Source organism: Belonocnema kinseyi, chromosome 7, assembly GCF_010883055.1.
Source record: "Belonocnema kinseyi isolate 2016_QV_RU_SX_M_011 chromosome 7, B_treatae_v1, whole genome shotgun sequence".
Classification (NCBI taxonomy): domain Eukaryota; kingdom Metazoa; phylum Arthropoda; class Insecta; order Hymenoptera; family Cynipidae; genus Belonocnema; species Belonocnema kinseyi.
The window spans coordinates 31,841,929-31,863,807 of record NC_046663.1 but is presented as its reverse complement, the minus strand read 5'-3'; positions in this window follow the sequence as shown (position 1 = coordinate 31,863,807).

Genomic DNA, 21,879 nt, shown 5'->3' with positions numbered 1-21,879 from the left:
TAACATATTTTTTTTTAAATTTTTTTACCGTTTTTTCTCGATTTGACCTTCAAATGACCTTCAAATGACCTTGAACCTGAAGCGATAGAGTTCAACGGATGCTAGATACGTAATTAGCGACTCCAAAAACCTATAACGTATTTTTGTGGATTCTTTACCGTTTTCTCTCGATTTTACCTTCCAATGACCTTGAACCTGAAGCGATAAAAGTCAAAGGACGCCAGATTTGTATTCGGCGACCCCGAAAACTATAGTAAACCCGAGCTAACCTCAGAATACATGTTTAAGAGTGTCAAATCTCTCGAAAATTATAAGATAGTACCATGATTTTTTCAGATTTTTTGGTCCAAAAATAAATTAGGCCAAAAACCGACCTTACCGACCCTCCCCCTTTGGCTAATTGTAAAACTTGGCTTTAAAATAGTCTATATGATTTTTCAAAAATTGAAGAAATAATTTAAAATTTTTTTAAATCTTCTTCAATTTTAACTGGAAATTTATATGGAACGACTGAAAAATCCCGAAAAATAATATTCCCGACACTTTGAAATTCCCAAATAATAAATTACTGATTTGGAAAATTTCCGAATATTAAAATTCGCTAATAATAAAATTAAAGAAAAATATCGATTTGGAAAATTCCCAAATAATAAAATTCCTGTATAATAAAATTCCCGACAAAGAATTGGTGAATTATAAAATATCAGATTTGAAAAATTTCTGATTTGTAAAATTCCCGAAATTAAAGATTAAAGATAATGTGTAAAAATAATATTTCAGTATTGTATTTGTTATCGATAAAACTTATTTATAAGAAAATTGTGATTGTTTAATTTCGTAAATTTTTCAATTTAGATATTTTATAATTCGGCAATTTTCTGTCAAGAGTTTCATTATTCAGAAATTTTCCAATTTGTTAATTTTATTAATTGCAGGGAATTTTTTTATTTGTGAATTTATTATTTTTATTTTTCGGCAATTTTATCATTCGAGAATTTTCTAATTCGGGAATTTTACAGTGTCTGGAATTTTATTTTTCGGGATTTTTCAGTCGTTCCATTTTCATTTTAAAATAACAAATCAGTTTATATTTCCTTAAGAATTTTAAGCAATATTTCTTCTGCTGTGAAAATTTTTAAAATCTTTAAAAACCTTCAGAATTTTTATTTCTAATTTAAAAAATATACGTTTTTGCTGCTTCTTTAAAATACTTTCAAGTTTTTAATATTTTGTAATCTGTTTAAAACTTCTGAATGTCGCTTAAGCATGAACAAATTGTTAGAAAAGTTTGGAATTTTCCTAATTGAAAAATTTGGTTAAAAATCATCCATATTTTTCTTGAATTTTTAAGAAATAATTCTAAAAAATTTTTAATCTTTGTCAATTTTTTTTTTAAATTTATTTTTTGAAATAAAAAATTATTTCAAATTTTACCATGAGTTATAAGCAATTTTTATAGTATCGTGAAACCTTTCAAAGTCTTAAAGAACTTCAAAATTTGTATTTCCAAATTAAAAAATGTATGTACGTTTTTTCCTACTTCTTTCAAATATTTTCAAATTTCAAATGAATTTTTTTTAACTTATAAATGTCTCTTAAAATCGATGAAATATTGTATAAAACTTGAGATTCATTTGAAATTTTCCCAGGAATGTCAACACATTTTTATTTTATCATAAAATCTTTAAGAATCTTTAAGAAGCTCCAAAATTTGTATTTCTATATTAAAAAATGTATTTATATTTTTTCTAACTTCTTTGAAATCTTTTCAAGGCTTAAATTAAGTTTGAATCTATTTAAAACTTCTGAATGTCTCTCCATCTCAATTAATTTTTTCATAAAACTTTTGTAATCTTGCTAATTGAAAAATTTAGCTCCAAAATCTTCTACATTCTTTTTCGAACTTTTTACAAATAATTTTTTATATTTGGAAATCTTTGTCAATTTTCTCTTGAAATTTCTTTTTGAAAATAAAAAATCAGTTCAAATTTTTCGGAGCATTTTAAGACTTTTTTATTATCTTGGATCCTTTTAAAATTCTTAAAAAGCATCTTTATTTTCGAAATCATAAAAAATTACACATTCCATTTTGTATATGAAAGTGATGTGCAACATTGTTCCATGGATTATTATTATTATTATTATTATTATTATTATTGAATGTATTATTTAGATAACTATACATTCCTCTCAAACCTGAATTTCTCAGACTTTCTTGTTTAAACGGAAAAAATAAAAGCTCCATAAATCTAAAACGCGGATTTCCGATCAATAGTTTCGAGATAATTTCGAGATAATTTCGAGATATAAATCTAAAATGACTCCATGCGCTTTTAAATAATTGGATTCAACACCTATTAATAATTAATAGGAATTATATTTCCTTTAACTATATTAGTCAAACTTGACCAAACTAATTAGTGAAATGATGATTTTAATGAAAATTTATGACTGTCATAAGTATTTATTTGGAAGAAGTTGTAATTCAAATTTAATGTTCTTACTTACGGCCGTAATTAGAAAAGAAAGTCTTAAAATTATGGTGTCTTTAGTCCTTGGTAATTTACAAAGTCTAGTCATTTTCGTTAATCTGGCGTCTCGACTGTCGGACGCGACGCGACTAGACTCGACGCGACGCGACACGCCAAATGGCAAATGGGCGTTTGTCCATTCGGACTGTATTACATTTGCTGGTTAGTTAAGTGTGCAACAATAAAAACGAAAAGTCGGATCTCGTGACCATACGTGCTGCTGCGTTCCAGGAACGTCAGTCCGAGGGTACATGCGTGATCGTCGACCCGTGCATAACGAGGCGATCGCAATCCTCGGAAATTCGTATAAAACATCTTAAAGTAGTTTGTAACCTGCCCCTAATTCCGATAAAAACTTTCTATATGTAAATCTAGAGTTTGTCCTTAAAATATGAATTTTTAACAAAATACATTAATTTTCAACTAACTACATAAATTTTTCACCAAATGGTTCAATTTTCAACTAAAAAAAAATCCTATCCAAATAGTTTTTAAAAGAAAATTTAGAAATATAAACTTGAAAAAAAATTGGCTTGGAAAAACTTACACACAAAGGATTTTAAACAATTATGCTTTCAAAAACCAATTTGTAAATTTTTTAACCAAGAATATGAATCCTCAATAAAATCGATTAATCTTTAAGAAAGTAGTTGATTTTTCTACGATAAAGTTAAATTTTTAACTGAAAAGTTTAAGGGAATCTGTATTATCATCAGAGGTAGTTCCCATCGATCAATGTAGATATTATTCCACAATCCATAAAAATAGAAATTAATACTGTCGATCAACTTAATTCTTCAAATTATAGAAAATACTTAGCCTAATTACTGACTAGATAGAAAAGAATTTTTTTTTTAATAAAAAATTAAATTTTTTCTGAAAAAGATCTACTCACTTCCCTACACTTGGAAACGAACCAGTGAGTGAAGTGAGTAGATCTTTTTTCAGAAAAAAATTAATTTTTGAAACGAATCAATGAGCATTTCTAGCAAAATAATTTATTTTCCTACCATAATAGTTGAATGTTTTTCCAAAAATATGAATTACACAAAAAAGTTAATTCTCGACCAATTAGTTTAATTTTCAACCAAATTCTTACATTTTAAAGCCAAAGAGACCAATTTTTAACAAAGCAGATTTAAATTTCTTCCAAAACAAATTTTAATTTTTAATAAAAAAAGTTTAATTTCACCTTAATAGATGCATTTTGATTAAAATTTATTAATTTTAAACTAATTCATTAAATTTTCAACTAAGAAAATACGAATTTTCAATTAAATAGGTTAATTTTCTACCAAAGAGAAGAATTTCAGTCAAAAAGATGAATTTTCAACTTAGTGAATCAACTTTACAGCATGTACTAAAATTTTTTTTAAATATATAAATTTTTAACAAAATAGTTTATTTTTCTAATATGAAGTTGAATTTTTAACCAGACAATTTAAGGAAATCTGTATTATCATCAGAGGTAATTACCATCTCAGGTGAAAAAGTTATACATAGTTTATATATAGTAAGTAAGACAATGATATTTTTAATTTGCTTTATAAACTTTTCTATTTAAAGTAAATAAAAAATATCAGTGCTTTTTTGCTATATATAAATTATATATATAACTTTTTTACCTAAAATCTATTAGTGTAGATATCATTCCGCAATTCGTTAAAAAACAAATCAATCCTATCGATCCAGTCGACTCTTTAAATAACAGAAAATACTGAGCGTCCTTACTGACTAGATGGAAAAAATATATATATTTTTTTAATTTTAAAATTTAATTTTTTCTCGAAAAGATCAACATACTTCACACCACTTGAAAACGAACCAGTGAGCGAAGTGAATAGATCTTTTTTAGAAAAAAATTTAATTTGAAAATCCATCAATGAACATTTCTGAAAGAATAAATTATTTTTTTACTCAAATAGTTTAATTGTCCATCAAAAATACGACTTAAAAACTAAAGTTAATTTTCTACTAAGTAGTTTAATTTTGTACCGAATTCTTAAATTTTTAAACCAAAGAGACCAATTTTTAACTTAGTAGTTCAACTCTACAGAATGTACTTAAATTTTTAAAAAAATTTGTTTACGAAATCTTTTAATTTTTTGTCACAAGAGTTGAGGTTTCCAATCAAAATATGAGGTTAAACAAGTTATTTTTTGTCAAGGTACCGTAATTTTCCACTAACTTGTTAAATTTGCAAGCCAAAAAGAGACAGTATTAATAAAATAGGTACATTTTCAAATAAAAAAATATTCAATTTCCAAGAAAAGGCGATTTTTCAATATAATACACCAATTTCAAATTAACTAGCTTAAATTTTAATTAAGGAAATCAATCTTCAGAAAAATAGTAAACTTTTCAACAAAAGAGATGAATATTTGAAGAAAAAAATGAATTTTTAACTAAGTAGTTCACTTTTCAGCAATGAAGTTTAATTTTCAACAAAAAAACGTAGATTTTTGAAAAAATGATTAAATTTTGTACCAAAGCAGTTGAATTTTCCCCCAAAAAATATGAATGTTAGGAAAGGTATTTTTTGACCAAGTAGTCTAATTTTTTACGAAAAAAGACGATTCTTTAACAATATACACAAATTTTTAGCAAAAAGTACGAAAACTAATATAAAATAACCATAATTCCGATAAACATTTGCCAGATCTAAACTTGAAGTTCATCCATAAAAGACGAATCTTCAACAAAATATATCAATTTTCAACGAAATAGTTAAATTTTCAATTACAAAAAATTAGAATTTTTAACAAAATATTTTTCAGAAAGAAATTTAGAAATGTAATGTTAGGAAAGACAAATTTTGTGACAAAAAAACTTGCACGAAAGGGCTTAACAAACTAATTTAATATTATTGTTTTAACCTTTAAACAAAAAAGATGACTCTTCAACAAAATATAAACATTTTTAGGAAAATACTTTAAAATTTATATAAATAATCTGTAACCAGTTTAACACTTCCCCCTAATTCCGATGAAAAAATATCATATCGATTATTCAAAAAAATAAACAACCTTTCAACAAAATAGCTAAATTTTCAACCAAGAACATTAATTTGCAACCAAAAAAGGATCTATTCTTATCAAAATTATTAAGTTTTTCAACAAAATAGTTAAACTTTTAACCGGAAATATTAAAGAAACTAATTATTTTTTCACAAAGTAGTTTAATTTTTTCAAAAAAGGACGGTTCTTTAACAAAATACAAACATTTTATCAAGATCTTTAGAAATTCGTATAAAACAACATAAAGTAGTTTTACAACTGCCCATAATTCCAGTAAAAAATGCAAAATTTAAATTTCCAAAATTTTCAATCAAGAAGATTATATTTTAACAAAAAATAAAACAATTCTTTAACAAAATACATTAATATATATTTAAAATTTTAAACTTTAAATATTCCAAATATTTGAAATTTCAACCAAAAAGATTAATTTCTAATACAAAAATATGAATTTATAACAAAACTATTGAGTTAAACCTTAAATTAATTTGACACCTGCACATGATTCCAATGAAAAAGTTACTATATATAATTATAAATTTTCTACCAGGAAAATTATATTTCTACCGACAAAGACGGTTCTTTAACAAAATACACAAATTTTTAGCAAAATTTAACATTTTTATAATTCTATAGTATTACAATACTGAAACAGAAGTTTTTTCATTTTTTTATTTTTATAATAAAAAAGTATACATACTAGTACAGAAATTTGTATTAAACATTTTATTGTACTTTATGACGTTTTTCCATAAATTTAATTTGTTTATTTACAGTGTTATTTTATAGAATTTAAATTAAAAACACGCATCCTATAGCGTAAGGCGATTCTTGGGGAATTTGAAGATTCAATTTAGGCGAAAAATTTTGATAAATAAAAGGTTATTGCACCTTGTGTCTTTTTCCAAATAAGTCATTTTTTTATTTTTAATATATTTTTATAAGAAGAATTTTTAACAAACCGGAAGATATATTTTTTTTAAATTGTTGGCTTTTTATTTTTCTGATCACTTGTCGTTTTTCTAAAAATTTAATGTTTTTAGTTTAAATCTTATTTTTTACGATTAAAAGAAAATCATTTTATCATGTCTACAAATTATAAATAACAAATTTGCAGATCAATTTTTAACTAAGTAGTAGCATTTCGAACCAAAAACAATCAATTTTTAACAAAGAAGGATTATTTTCTATCAAAAAAGACGAATTTTCAAAACAATACACAAATCTAAAACAGAAAAGATCAATTTACAAAAATTACTTTCCAATCAAAATAATACAAATTTTTAACAAAATAGTTAAACGTTCAACCAAATAGTAAAATTTGTAACCAAACGAAACTAATTCCAAACCAAAAATATAGTGGTCGAATTTTCAAAAACAAAAAGTTAATTTTTTATGAAGATAATTTGGATTTTTTACTTAAATCTATTAATTCAGTCCAAATTTGAACGGAAACAGGAGAAAAAGGGAAACTTTCTTAAAATCAGGGAAAAATATAAGAATTATCTAAAAAGGGGAAAAGTGTTTGCAGGCGGACCCTACTATTTTGAGTTAATTGTTCAATTAACGGTTACATAAAATAAAATAAAAATGAATAAATTTTGAAAAGTAACAAGTAAAACTTTAGATTTTATGGGTGAGCACCTAAAAAACCCGGCGGTTAAATGTCCTTACGCCTAAACCTCTTGCGCATAAACGTCTTGCGCCTAGACGACTTGCGTCTAAACGTCTCGCGCCTAAACGTCTCACATCCAAAAGTCTCGCGTTCAAGCGTCCCGCAACTAAGTTTCCTGCGCTTAAGCGTCACGCGCCTAAACGTTCCGAGCCTAAACGTCCCTAGCCTAAGCGTCCCGCGCCTAAACGTCCCGAGCCTAAACATTCCGCGCCTAAGCGGTCCGAACCTAAACTTCCCGGGCATAAGCGTCATGCGCCTAAACATCTCGCGTCTAAACGCCCCGAGCCTAAACGTCGTGCGCCTAAACGCCTTCCGCCTAAACGTCCCGCGCCTAAACTACATGCTCCTCCCACTAGTATCTTCCCAATTCAGATTTCTATACATTATACAATAGTGACAGCTATTGTAATTAATTGCTTTAGTAGGTAGAAAATAGTCGTACCTATAAATTTGTTAGTAGATATTACCGACTGTTTAGTAAGTTCAACTACTGACAGTTTGTCGCTTACCATAACTAGATAGAACACTGACAAACTGAACTTGTTAGTCTACCTTTGTTAGATAATAGCGACAACTACTTGCAGCCCGACTAAAAAAAAATAGTTGTCATAAATAACTAAAGGGCCGTCCATTAACTACGTTACCACTGGTGAAGGAAAGGGGTCGCATCAAAAACTACGGTTTGTAACTTGCAATGGAACTAAAGTTAGGACTTTAGATAACATTTAGTATGTTTCCTGGCTCCAACCGTGCATTTTGAAAAGCACTTTCATATTTTAGACTTCACAATCTTTCCCCTATTCTCTTCTTTTTTCTTCCAAATTAACAATTTAGTAGAAAATTCATGTATTTAGTTGAAAATTAACTTTTTTATTGCAAATTCATATGTTTTAACGAAAATTCAACTACTTGAGTACACATTCATCTATTTGATGCGAATTGAACTATTTTGTTGAAAAATCAATTTTTTGTTGAAAATTCATCATATTGCCTTAAAAATTCAACGATTTGGCAGAAAGTACAACGATTTGGTTTAAAATGAAATCGATCGTCTAAAGGGTCAAATATTTAGTAGAAAAATATACTTTTTTTAAGAATAATATTTTCGAGCTGAAAATTAAACTGTGGATCATTCATCTTTTGACTTCCAAATTAAAAAATTCTGTTGAAAATTTATCTTTTTTTATAGAAGATTCGGTAAAAAATTCACTTTTCGAACAAAATTGATTCTTTTTCGATTAAAAATTAAACCATTTGGTTCAAAAATAACTTTTATGGCAAAAATTAATATTTTAAAATAAAAATTCAACTATTCGTGTTCAAATTTAACTATTTGACACAAAATAAAAAATTGTATGGAAAAATCATATTTTCTGGTTAAAAATGTAATTGTTCAATGGAAGATCCATCATTTTGGGTTGAAAATTCAAAAGCTGGTAGAGAATTAAACGACTTTGTTAAAAATTAAAATATTTTCATAAGAGTTTAATTATTTGATAGAAAAGTAACTTTTTTCTTAAAAAATAATATTTTTGGGTTGAAAATTTACCTGTTTTTCGGATAATTCTTCATTTTAGCTTCAAAATTAATCAGTTATATGGAAAATTGGTCTTTTTTGGTAGAAAATTAATCTTCTCAGTGAAAAACTGAATTATTTGGTTTTAAATGTAACTATTTGGTTAACAATGGGTATTTTTTATTTAACAAGTCAGCTTCTTGATAGTAAATTCATGTCTTTTGTTAAAAAATTGTCTTTTCGTTAGAAAATTAATATTGTTTTTTTGGAAAATTTATCTGTTTGGTTGAAGAATCAACTATTTGATCAAAAATTCGTATTATACATTTCAATTTAACTTAATAACAGTTCCTTTATTATAAATTTCATTTTTAATTAAAATTGTAATGATTTCATTTTTGGTTCAAAAAATATTTTTTTTAATGGAAAATTCATATTTTTGGTAGAAATTTCAAAGTGTGTGAAAAATTAAACTATTTTAATAAAACTTCAACATTTTGGCAATAAGTTGACTTTTTTAAAAAATAATATTTTTGGGTTTAAAATTCAACTGTTTTGTTGGTACTTCGTGTGTTTAGCTAAAAAGTTAAACAATTTTGTGAAAAATTTATCCTTTTTGGTCGTATTTTAATTCTGTTGATGAAAACTGAACTTTTTGATTGAAAATTAAACACTTTGATTCAACATTGATTTTTTTTTATTTAAAAATTCAAACGCTTGGTGGAAAGCTCATATGTTTCAATTTCTCTTTTCTGATTGATAATTGATCTATTTTGTTAAAGCTTCAACTTTCTTAGTTAGAAATAACTAGTGAATAGATGCAACGACAACTTCTTATATCCTAACTGAAAAAAGTAGCTTTCACTACTAACCAAATAGCAGTAAAATTATTGACTAACTAATATAGTTGTCTCAACTATCTTATTAATTGACCACAATATTCTTTGCTTTCAGTGCTGAAACTTTGAAAAACTAATTTATCAAATCCATCGATTCCCGGTGACCTATATGTAGAATTCTAGATATAATGAAGACATCCGGACCCTAATTCGAGCAGCTTCAACGAACCAGATAAAATTATAATATCAAGATTCAGAATCCATGATATCTGATCGTGTACCTGCAACTTCTAGTCGTCAAACTTAAAAAAAGTAGTTAGTCCTCTTAACTAAATAGCAATATCATTATTTACTAACTGAAATAGATGTTTCAACTATTTTATTATTTTTTCCAACTGTTATTTGTTTTAAGTGCAAAAACTTTGAAAAACCAGTTTATGAATTTTTACTGAATCCAGGGGAGCCACGTGTAGGATTCTAGATTTAATTATGACATCCTTACCACCATTCGGACAGGTTGACTAGACCAGATAAAATGATAAAATCAGGATTCAGGATCCATGATATCTGACAGCAAGCGATCTCCGAGGACGAAGAATAGACCAATGGCACGAAATTAGTCTACGCATAGATTTTCAGAAGTATAGGATAGTGATGGCAATTTAGATTAGTCCTTTTAACAAACAAAAATAGTCGAACCTACAAAGATGTTTGTTGAAGTTAATGGATACAAATCTCACAAGATAAGGTCGATAACTCACCTTTCTAAAATGATAACGACAATTACTGGCTACCCAAATACAAAAAAGTAGTTCTCTCAGCTCACTAAGTAGCAATAAAATTATTTTCAACCTAAAATAGGTGTCCCAACAATTTTATTAGTTGTTCCAACTTTTTTTTTCAGTGCAGAAACTTTAAGAAACCAATTAATGAAATTTTATTAAGTCCCGGTGAGCAATGTCCAGGATTCTAGATTTAATAAAGACTTCCGGACCATAATTCGGACAACTTGGACCGAAAGAGACAAAGTAATAAAATCAAGATTCAGAATCCATGATATCTGATCGTGTTAAGATAACTTCTCGCAGCCCAACTAAAAAAAAAGTAAATCTTACAACTAATCAAATAGCAAATATTTACTAATTATTTATACAATTATTCACTACATAAAATAGTTATTTGAACTATTTTATTAGTTCTACCAACTATTCTTTGTTTTCAGTGCAGAAACATTGAAATTTTAATTTGTGAAGCTCCGTCAAATTCTGGCAGAAACTTGAAAAAAAAACTATTTATGAAGTTTCCTTGAGTCCCATGGAACTACATGTTTCAAATATCGTAAATACTATAACTTAAATCGAAAACAATGATTTAGATTTTTCTGAGGAATTACAGCCATAAATTGTGACTGCAATTTTGTTCGGTTTGTTTCTAAAGAAGGTGCTCAAAACACCTACGGCTTTGACGATTATATTCTCATTACGAAACTCGCGTTTCGCGCTCGAGAATTTGTGTTTAATTTAAAAGCTTTATTGAGAACATTTGTAAATTCTGTTAAAATTTACTAAAAACAAAGTTTTAAACTCATAGATCTCTTAAAAACCAAAATTGCATATTTTTGAAAATGATCCAACTGTTGTCTAATTAAGAACTTTTATGATAATAGTTTCGAAAAACATATATTTTGCATCTAGTAGGAATTTGGACCAATATTTCTTAATCTATTGAACATTTTTTTTACTTTTTTTGAAATTTTCCAAAATGTTAAAAACTGTATTTTTTGAAGTTTTATTGAATTGAAAAATTTCATTAGGATAATTTCCAAGTATGTTGACGTATACCAGAAAATTTGACAACAATTTCTGAAAATCATAAAAAAATTTTATTCAAATTTTGAAAAAGCTCAAAATTTTTGAATTTTTGTCTGATCGACAAATTTAACTGACATACTTTCTAAATATATTTAATATCTAGTGACGAATTTGAAAGAAATTTCCTAACCTTTCAGAGAATTTTTTTTTCTATTTTTTGAAAATTTTCAAGTTTTTGAAAAATATATAACTTTTCTAATTTTCATCAAAACTAAAAATTTTGTTTGGATAATTGGCAAGAATTCTTCCCATCTGTAAGAAACTTTGACAAAAATGTCTAAGAGTTGAAAAATGCAGATCAGATTAGACAAATGCTTCTAAAGTCAGCATGGCTACAACATTCAGGTAATCATACATATAGACAAACATACAGACAGCCAGACAGACATACAGAGCAGAATGATAAAATCAAGATTCAAAATCCATGATACCTGATCGTGTAAATACAACTGCTCGCGGCTCAACTAAAATAATATAGTTCTCACAACTAACGAAGCAGTAGCACAATTATTCACTAAGTAAAATAGTTGTCCCAGCCATTCTTTGTTTTCAATGCAATAACCTTGAGGAAAATATTTCTGAAGTCTAAGTCCCAGGGGCCCATATAGAGGACTCTATAGTTATTGAAGACATCCAGACCATAATTCGGACAGTTAGACCAGACCCGACAAAATGATAAAATCAGGATTCATAAGCCAGTAGCAACAAGTAATCGCGAACCAACTATAAAATAATAGTTCTCACAATTAACGAAGTGGCATTAGTATTATAACTAACTAAAATAATTATCCCAACCATTCTTCGTTTTCAGTGCAAAAACTTTGCGAAAACTATTTCTGAAGTTTCCTTGAGTCCAGGGACCCATGAATACGATTCTAGATTTAATGAAGACATCCAGACCATAATTCGGACAGTTAGACTAGACCAGATAAAATGATGAAAACAGGATTTATAAGATAGTCACGACAACTAATCGCGAACCAACTATAAAATAACATTTCTCACAATTGACGAAGTAACATTATTATTATCAACTAACTAAAATAGTTGTACCATCCATTCTTCGCTTTCAATGCAAAAACTTTAAAAAAAAACTATTTCTGAAGTGTCTTTGAGTCCCAGGAACCCATTCATAAAATTCTAGATTTAATGAAGATATCCGGACCATAATTCGGACAGTTAGACTAGACCAGATAAAATGATAAAATCAGGATTTATAAGATACTAGCGACAACTAATCGCGAACCAACTATAAAATAATAGTTCTCACAATTAACGAAGTGGCCTTACTATTATCAACTAACTAAAATAAGTTTCCCAACCATTCTTCGTTTTCAGTGCAAAAGCTCCGAAAAAACTATTTCTGAAGTTTCTTTGAGTTCCAGGGACCCATGCATACGATTCTAGATTTAATGAAGACATCTGGACCATAATTCGGACAGTTAGACCAGACCAGACTAAATTATAAACTCAGGATTCATAAGCTAGTAGCGACCACTAACCGTGACCCAACTATAAAAAGATATTTCTCACAATTAACGAAATAGCAGTACAATAACAATCAACTCAAATAGTTGTCTCAACCATTCTTCGTTTTCAGTGTAAAAACTTCGAAAAAACTATTTCTGAAGTTTCTTTGAGTTCCAGGGACCCATGCATACGATTCTAGATATAATGAAGACACCTGGACGATAATTCGGACAGTTAGACTAGACCAGATAAAATGATAAAATCAGGATTTATAAGATAATAGCGACAACTAATCGCGAACCAACTATAAAATAAGATTTCTCACAATTAACGAAGTAGCATTACTATTATCATCTAACTAAAATAGTTGTCCCAACCATTCTTCTTTTTCAGTGCAAAAGCTTTGAAAAAACTATTTCTGAAGTTTCTTTGAGTCCCAGGGACCCATGCATAGGATTTTAGATTAAATGAAGACATCCAGACCATAATTCGGACAGTTAGACCAGACCAGATAAAATTATAAACTCAGGATTCATAAACTAGTAGCGACCACTAACCGTGACCCAACTATAAAAAGATATTTCTCACAATTAACGAAATAGCAGTACAATAACAATCAACTCAAATAGTTGTCCCAACCATTCTTTGTTTTCAGTGAAAAAACTTTAAAAAAATTATTTCTGAAGTTTCTTTATGTCCGAGGGACCCATGCATAGGATTCTAGATATAATGAAGACATCCGGACCATAATTCGGACAGTTAGACCAAACCAGATAAAATGATAAAATCAGGATTTATAAGTTACTAGCGAGAACTAATAGTGACTCAACTATAAAATAATAGTTCTTACAATTAACGAAGAAGCATTACTATTATCAACTAACTAAAATAGCTGTCCTAACCATTCTTCGCTTTCAGTGCAAAAACATTGAAAAAACTATTTCTGAAGTTTCTTTGTGTCCCAGGGACCCATGTATAAGATTCTAAATTTAATAAAGACATCCGGACCATAATTCGGACAGTTAGACTAGACCAGATAACCAATCGCAGCTTTCGCGCGATCCCCGAGGCTGGTGGATAGACCGCTTGTGCGACATCAGCACACGCATGGATTTACAGAAGTATACACTCGTAAGGAAAGAGAAGGGATGCAGATGAGATTTTATCACGGACTTAATCGCCAAATCTCGACAGGACAATACGGGGTGTTCTCTTCTGTTCTGTTCGGGAACACTCAAACATTGCTTGACAATGGCTTCGAATGGGCGACAGCTGCCTAACGTTCTCTCGTCTACTGATTCTCACTGCAAACTGAATGTACTATGAACAATTTTCAATAAAAAAAAAGAAAAGGAAAAAAGAAAGAGAGACCAGAAGACATTAATCCTCGTTCACGGGTATTCACGATTTCGATGAAACCACATGAGTATTAAAAGATCCCTCAAGCCGAAAAGCGTTTAATTATTTAGCATTCAAGTCTGAAGAATCTGAATTAAGATCCATTATTATTTATGAATTATTATTATGGAATATTGATAGAGAAAACCCGGGATTTCTTAACGATTTTTTTGTGATTAATTTTTTCAACTTAAAATGTAGATAATTAATTTTTTGTTGGAAATTATTGTTCTTTTTTAGATGAACATTCGTATTTTGGGGCGGATAATTAATCCTAATTGAAAGTACATGTGTTTCGTTCAAAATTCAACCTTGTTGGTGAATCTTTAATCTACTCTCTAGAAAATTCAACTTTATTTTTAAAAATTTATTTGTTTTGTTAGCTGGAAATTAATGTTTTAACTGAAAAATTCTCCATTCTGTTTCCATTTAAAAATTTATATTTTTGTGTAAAAAATTCATATATTTTCTTTAACAATTCGTCTTTTTAGTCCAAAATTATTCTACGAGCTTTAAAAATTATATTTGTGGTTTCAAATTAAATTATTTTGTTAAAAATAGTTTTTTTCATAATTAATTTTTTAACTGAGAATTTAACCATTCCATTTTTAATTGCGCATTTATCTTTGTTATTTCTTTGTTAAAGATTCATTCATTATTTCAAGATGCATCAGTTTAGTGAAATTTTTTTTTCCTTGCTTAAAAGTTTAACTATTATCTTGCACATTTTTTTTAAAATGGTTGGAAATGAACTTTCATAGTTGAAAATTCAACCATAGGTCAAAAATGTATCTTTTGGTGTGGAAAATAAAAATTCTCGTTTGAAACTTCAAATTTTTTGTTAAAAACTTAACAGATTTGTGAAAAAGTCATTTCTTGGTTGAAAATTCAACTATTAAGGACTACAATCTAAATTTAAATCAGTCAAAATTTGACTGATTAAATTAAACAACTATTATTTGACCAAAAAATGCATAATTTCTACTGGAAAAACAGTCGTCTTAACAGATAAATTAGTCGTTTAAACTGATAAATCAGTCACTATTTCTGACTGAATCAGTTTGATATTTCAGGCAAAAAGGATTTTAATTGTTAATTGAGAGTTAAAAAATTGGTATCTGACCATGGTTTTAAACTTTAAACGTAGTTGAATTGAAAAATATTAATACATAGAAAAATTTAATAGACAATTTTCAACCAAAAAGTATTTAATTTAAAAAAAAAACATGGCTTTTTAACGAAATATGTAACTTGATTTCGTTGAATTGTCATGTTTTTTATTTAAAAATTTAATATTTTTTGGTTGAAATATTGTCTATTAAATTTTTCTATGTATTAATTTTTTTTTAATTTAACTACGTTTAAAGTTTAAAACCATGGTCAGAAACAAATTTTTTAACTCCTAATTAACAATTAAAATCCTTTTTGCCTGAAATATCAACTGCTTTTATTTAAATACAAAATCTTTTTTTTTTGTTTGAAAATTCGTTTAAAAATGAATTCTTTTGGTTAATGAGTTATCACTTTAGTTTATTATTCGTCCATTTACTTTAAATTTGAAATTCAAAAAAAATCAAAGAAAATTAAAATAATTCAAAGAAATTCCATAAAATTCAAAGGAATTGAAAATAACTCAATGAAATTTGAAAGAATTCAAAGAAGTTCAAAACAGTTTGAAGGAATTAAAAAGAATTCAGGAGAAATTAATATGAATTCATTGTAAAACCCGAATACATTTTTTAAAACATAAAGGAATCAATTAGTTTCAGTAAAATTTAAGTGAGTTTAAAAGGATTTAAGGGAATTTAGGAAAATACTAAGCCACGCATACGAATACAAGTCGAATGAAAAATAATTTAAATGAATAGAACAAAGTTTTTAAAATTCCAAAAAATGATATTGAATTCTGATACATGGTGGTGAATCGAGTTATTTAATTCAAATGAATTCTTAATAATTTAAAAGAATTTATAATATTTTTAAAGAATTTAAATAAATTAAAAGGAATTCAAAATAATTAAAAGAAATCTATTAGACTTCAAAGGAATTCAAAAGAATTCTAAAAGTGCAGGCTAAATTAATGTAAACTCGTGGTGAATTTAGAATAAATTTTTTTTAAATCCAAAATATTCCACTGTTATCAGTAAAATTTGAGTAAGTATAAAAGAATTTCAGGGGATTCAAGAAAATTCGATGAAATTCATACGAAAACATTTCAATAACAAATTACAACTTCAACCTTTTTCTGTTATTTACGCATGCATCAATTTCTCTTATCAAATTTTTTCAATGATCGATGGACCTTCTTTTGTTAATTTGATAAATAAAGGCACAAATTAATTAATTATGAAGTCGACTGTACATTCAGAAAATCCTTAAAAGAAACTGATTCATTAAATCAATAATTCAATCGTTTTTTTTTCCTAGGATAATCTCTGTTTTGGAAATGTACTCAAGAATTTTCCCCGATTTGAAATTCTCGAGAATTTTATAGAAATCTATAGATATCCTTCCTCTATTATGCCAAATGGTGTTCTCAAATGTCGCAGAATTTTTTCAACGCGGAAGCAGGGAGTAGAATCTCTGATCTGAGGATGCTAAGATGATAAAAAAAGGAGAAAAAAAAAAGAAAAAAAACCACATAAAATCCTCTGATCGGCAATCCGCGATAACTCAAAATACAGCTGGACCCATAGCAGCAGTTTGCGGTCTGCCACCAAACCACATGCAGGAGCCGAGTGTCGAAGAAGAGATTGGTAGGCGTGATTGCAATCCTGTAGGATTTCTAGGACCGAGACATATTTTGACTGGGACAACCATAATTTGCCAGCCATTGTTAACAACCATTGTAACAAGAGCTTCGATGAAAAATGCATTAAAATGTTTTCAAAAACGTGCCCCGTAGGGGTATTCAGAGACGGAATTTGTTTTCATTTGTTGGCACTACTGATGTCTTTGTTCGGTACTTTGACTTCATTTCTTTTACGATTCTATTCGATTTTGATGATGAGTTATTGCCCTCGAAATAATATAAAAGTCTTGATTTTTGGAAACGCAATTGGGGTTATTGTCATCTTTGTCATCGGGATTGAGAAAGGTATTTCTTTGGCGCCGCTTTTCCAGGAAAGCGGGAAATTAATTTTTTAGGGCAATACAAAAATATAGAGGGAAGAAAATAATATTTTTATAAAAGAAGAAGAAATGGAATTGGAATGCTTTTAAATTTAGAGAGTTAATAAATTGATTGTTAGCCACAATAGATCACAGTTGAACAATTGCATTCCGATATTTTTTTTATCCATGAATACTTGAACTGCGTGAATATAAATAAACAATTTTTTAAGATAACAAAACTTCTAGAGCACTTGAGATCTCTAGCCCAAAAAAGGAAAAGTGGAATTTTCCTAACAGCCAGAAATTCAAAATTTTCTGAAACATCATTTGTTGGTTCTTATTTGTTTGGAAATTAATTTTTTTGTTGGAAATTTTATCATTGTTTTTAAAAGGCATTCTTCTTATTAAGAATTTATCTTTAATTGTTCAAAATTCAACTATTTGTTTAAAAATTCATATAGCTTGTTGAATTTTTTGCGTTAAAAATTAGTTATTTTAGTTGAAAACTCAACTATTTTGATGAAAAATCTTTTTTTTTTAATTCAAATTTTACTATTATAATTTTAATCAAAAAATTTTATTTTTGAGCTGAAAATTCAGCTATCTAGATAAAAATTAATTTATCTTGTTTAATATGTAACTGTTTTCTTTAAAAATAATTTTTTTAATTAAATATGAACTATTGCATTTTTTTAAATTCATATTTTCTAATTAAAATTTACGGATTGGGTCAAAAATTCTTTTTTCTTGTTGAAATTTGTCTTTCGTGGTGAAAACTTAATCCTCCGTAGCTGAAAATTAATCTTTTTCGGTTAAAAATTAATTATTATATTTAAAAATTCATTTCTTCGGCTAAAAATGTAACTATTTTGTTGAAAAATCTTTATTTGAACAATTTTTTAAATTCAAATTGAACTATCGCATTTTTTGTCGAAATTTTATATTTTCTAGTTGAAAATTTAACATATTATTTAAAACTTTAGTTCTCTTGTTGAAATAATTCTCTCTTCGTTGTAAATTAATTTTTTTAGTTAAAAATTTGATACAAAATTAATCTTTTTGGTTGAAAATTCATTATTTTGAATTAACAATTTATCACTTAAGTTGAAATCATCCCTTTGGTTGAAAACTCCTCCCTTTTTTTAAAATTCAACTATTTTGTTGAAAATTTTTATTTTTTAATTTAACTATTATAATTTTTGTCGAAAATTTATATTTTTTAGCTGAAAATTCAGCTATTTAGTTGAAAATTCTTTTATTTTGATGAAATTCTTCGTTTTTGGAAGAAAATTAATCTTTCAGGGTTACAAAGTATTTATTTTAGTTGAAAATTCATTTCTCTTGTTAAAAATGTAACTATTTTGTTAAAAGATATATTTTTTAATTAAAATTGATCTACTGCATTTTTTATTCATATTTTCTCAATAAAATTTAACGGCTGGATTACAAATTAATTTATCTTCTTGAAATTTTTCTTTCTTAGTAAAAACTGAATCTTCCTGGCTGAAAATTATTATTTTGGGGTTAAAAATTAATTATTTTATATGAAAATTCATTTTTTCGGTTAAAAATGTAACTATTTTGTTGAAAAATCATTTTTTTTTAACAATTATTTTATATTTTAACTGCACTATTGCATTTTTTGTCAAAATTTTATATTTTCTAGTTTAAAATCTAACATATTGTTTAAAACTTTACTTTATTTTGTTTAAATACTTCTCTCTTCGTTCTAAATTAATATTCTTAGTTGAAAATTAATCGTTTTGATTGCAAATTTTACAGTTTTGTTGAAAAATCAACTATTTAGTTAAAGAATCATGAATCTTGTTAAAATTCTTATTTTTTATACCAAATTAATCTTCTTGGTTAAAAATTCATCATTTTGGATTAAAAATGTATCATTTCAGTTGAAATCATCTCTTGTTGAAAATTTATCTATTTTTTGAAAAACCGTTTCTTTCCACAATTATTTTTCAAGAAGAAAAATTTAAATAGTGCTTTTTGTCGAAATTAAACTACATGGTTTGAAATTCATTTGTCTTGTTGAAATTCTTTATTTTTGTAAAAAAAAGCTCCACTCTTATTAGTTCAAAATGTAGCTATTTTGTTAAAAAATCATTAATTTTTTTATTGAAAATGAAACTATCCCAGTTGAAGATTCATCATTTTAATTGAAAATTCATTTTTTTTTGCTTGATAATTCGCCTTTTTTAGTTAAAAATTAATATTTTATGAAAACTCAACAACTTGAGTTAAAGTCAAACTTTTTTCTTAAAATTTATTTCTGGTTGAAAAATCATGTAATTGGTTCAAAATTGACCTATTTTAATGAAAATTCATTTTTTTGTAGAAAATAAATTTTTTAACTAAAAATAAAACTTTTCTAGTAAAAGATTCATTATATAAATTGGAAAATTATCTCTTGGTGGCAATTCGTATTTTTTGTTAGAAAAATCTTTCTCAACAACTTTTTGTAGGTTCAATATCATCTTTTTTGGTTGAAAATTATCTACTTGGTAGAGAGTTGAATTTCTTTTTGAAAAATTCATTTTCAGTTTGATGATTGATTATTTTTGTTGAAAATGTATATTTCTTTTTGGTTGAAAATTGAACTATTTTTATGAAAACCAAACGATTTTGCAACAAATTAATTTTATTGTAGCGGATTCACCATTGTAAGTAAGCATTTATCTTTTCTAGAGGAAAATTCAACTACTTGCGAGACAAATGAACTCGTTTGTGAAAAATTAATTTTTTGGGTTGAAAATTCACAATTTTAGTTGAAAATTGATCTTTTTGGTTAAAAACTGTACTTTTTTGTTAAAATGTCTCTTTTTTCAGATTACTAATTTGTTAAACTTAAAAATTACTTAAGTAGAAAATTGATCTCTTTTGTTTCAAAATTTACCTATTTAGTAGAAAATTCTCTTTTTTTAAATTAATTTTTTAACTAAAATTAAAACCATCCCAGTTAAATATTCATCATTCTGTTTAAAAATTAATTTCTTTAAAGAAAATTGAACTACATTGTTGAAGTTTGTTCCGTTTTTTTTTTGTAAATTGAAAAAATCAAAATCAAAATTATCTACACAGTTCTTTGTAACGGTTTGATATCCCGTGGTTTCCTATAATTCAAAATTTACTACAGCAGTATCTTTTCAAAGATCGATCCTTAAAATTTAAAGGACCCTTTTAGCTGTGTTTGCATACACCATACCAAGAACATAAAACAAAATAATTTCAAGATCATCAATCACGAAGGAAACAAATGCAAGGCCATTTTTCTAAATTCGACCTGGCATGATCTATAAAGGTTTTCCCCTAATTTCTTAACCATTTTGGAATTCGGGTGGGCCAGGCTAATGCCTAGACACCTATTTGGGTACCATTAGGATCTCCAGGAAAGACGAAAACCCATTTGGATCATGACACTTTTTAAGGGTGTGTTCAAGTGAAGGACGGATGTTTGTATACAGATTATGAAGGGCGTATGGGGTCTATAGAAGCCCATAAGTATATTTCCAGCCAGGTGGTGAGATTGATACCCCGTTGGCTCTTGGCTTCGAAACCCCCCACAATGTTTCTGGACCTCCTACTGTCGCACATCGAGCTACTATATCTACATTTTTTTTAGTAGGTATATTATTACTTCCAGGTCCCGAAGTACGTGCGGGTATTCTAGTTGGGGTTACCATAATAAATGAGGTACATCCTGGAACACGCAGCGATGCGTCACGAAAATTATCGCTCACTCATCAACGTAACTCTTGAACATTTCCTGGATCGTTGATCGATCCTTGACGCAAGATTATGAAATCAAATCCATAAGAGATGAGCGATCGATTGCTAATTTTGTGATAAAGGTAGCTCTATAGCTCAATTTCGTATAATTATTGAATTGGGAAATTAACCCATTCTGTTTTTTTGTAGACAATTGATTATTATTTATTGCTTAAAGAAAGCAAAGTTTAATCAATTACATAATTATCATTTCTCTTTATGAACTTTTGTCCTCTTCTCAACGAACTTCATTACACCGAGTTTTTTAAAAGTCTGGGAATTTTTGAGGACAAACCTCTGAAGAACCCTTCAATTTCTATAGTTATTCCGATCGTTACAAAATTCCCTTATTGGAAGGACCTTCACTGATGAAGAGCATTTAAAAACACATACATTGGGTTTTCATCAAATAGCCGCAGACTTTTCAGAAACGCGGTGTAATGAAGTTCTTGAAAAGATGGAAAGAGTTCGTAGAGAAAATTTAAATTATGTTATTGATTAAACTTTGTTTTCTTGAGGCAATAAATAATGATCAGTTGTCTACAAAAAACCAAACGCAATTGTTAGCCCTTTCCATAAAAGATGAGAGATTACTTGCTAATTGCGTGCTAAAGGTAGCTCTGCAGCTCAATTTCCTATAATTACTGAATTGGGAAAGTAATCCGTTC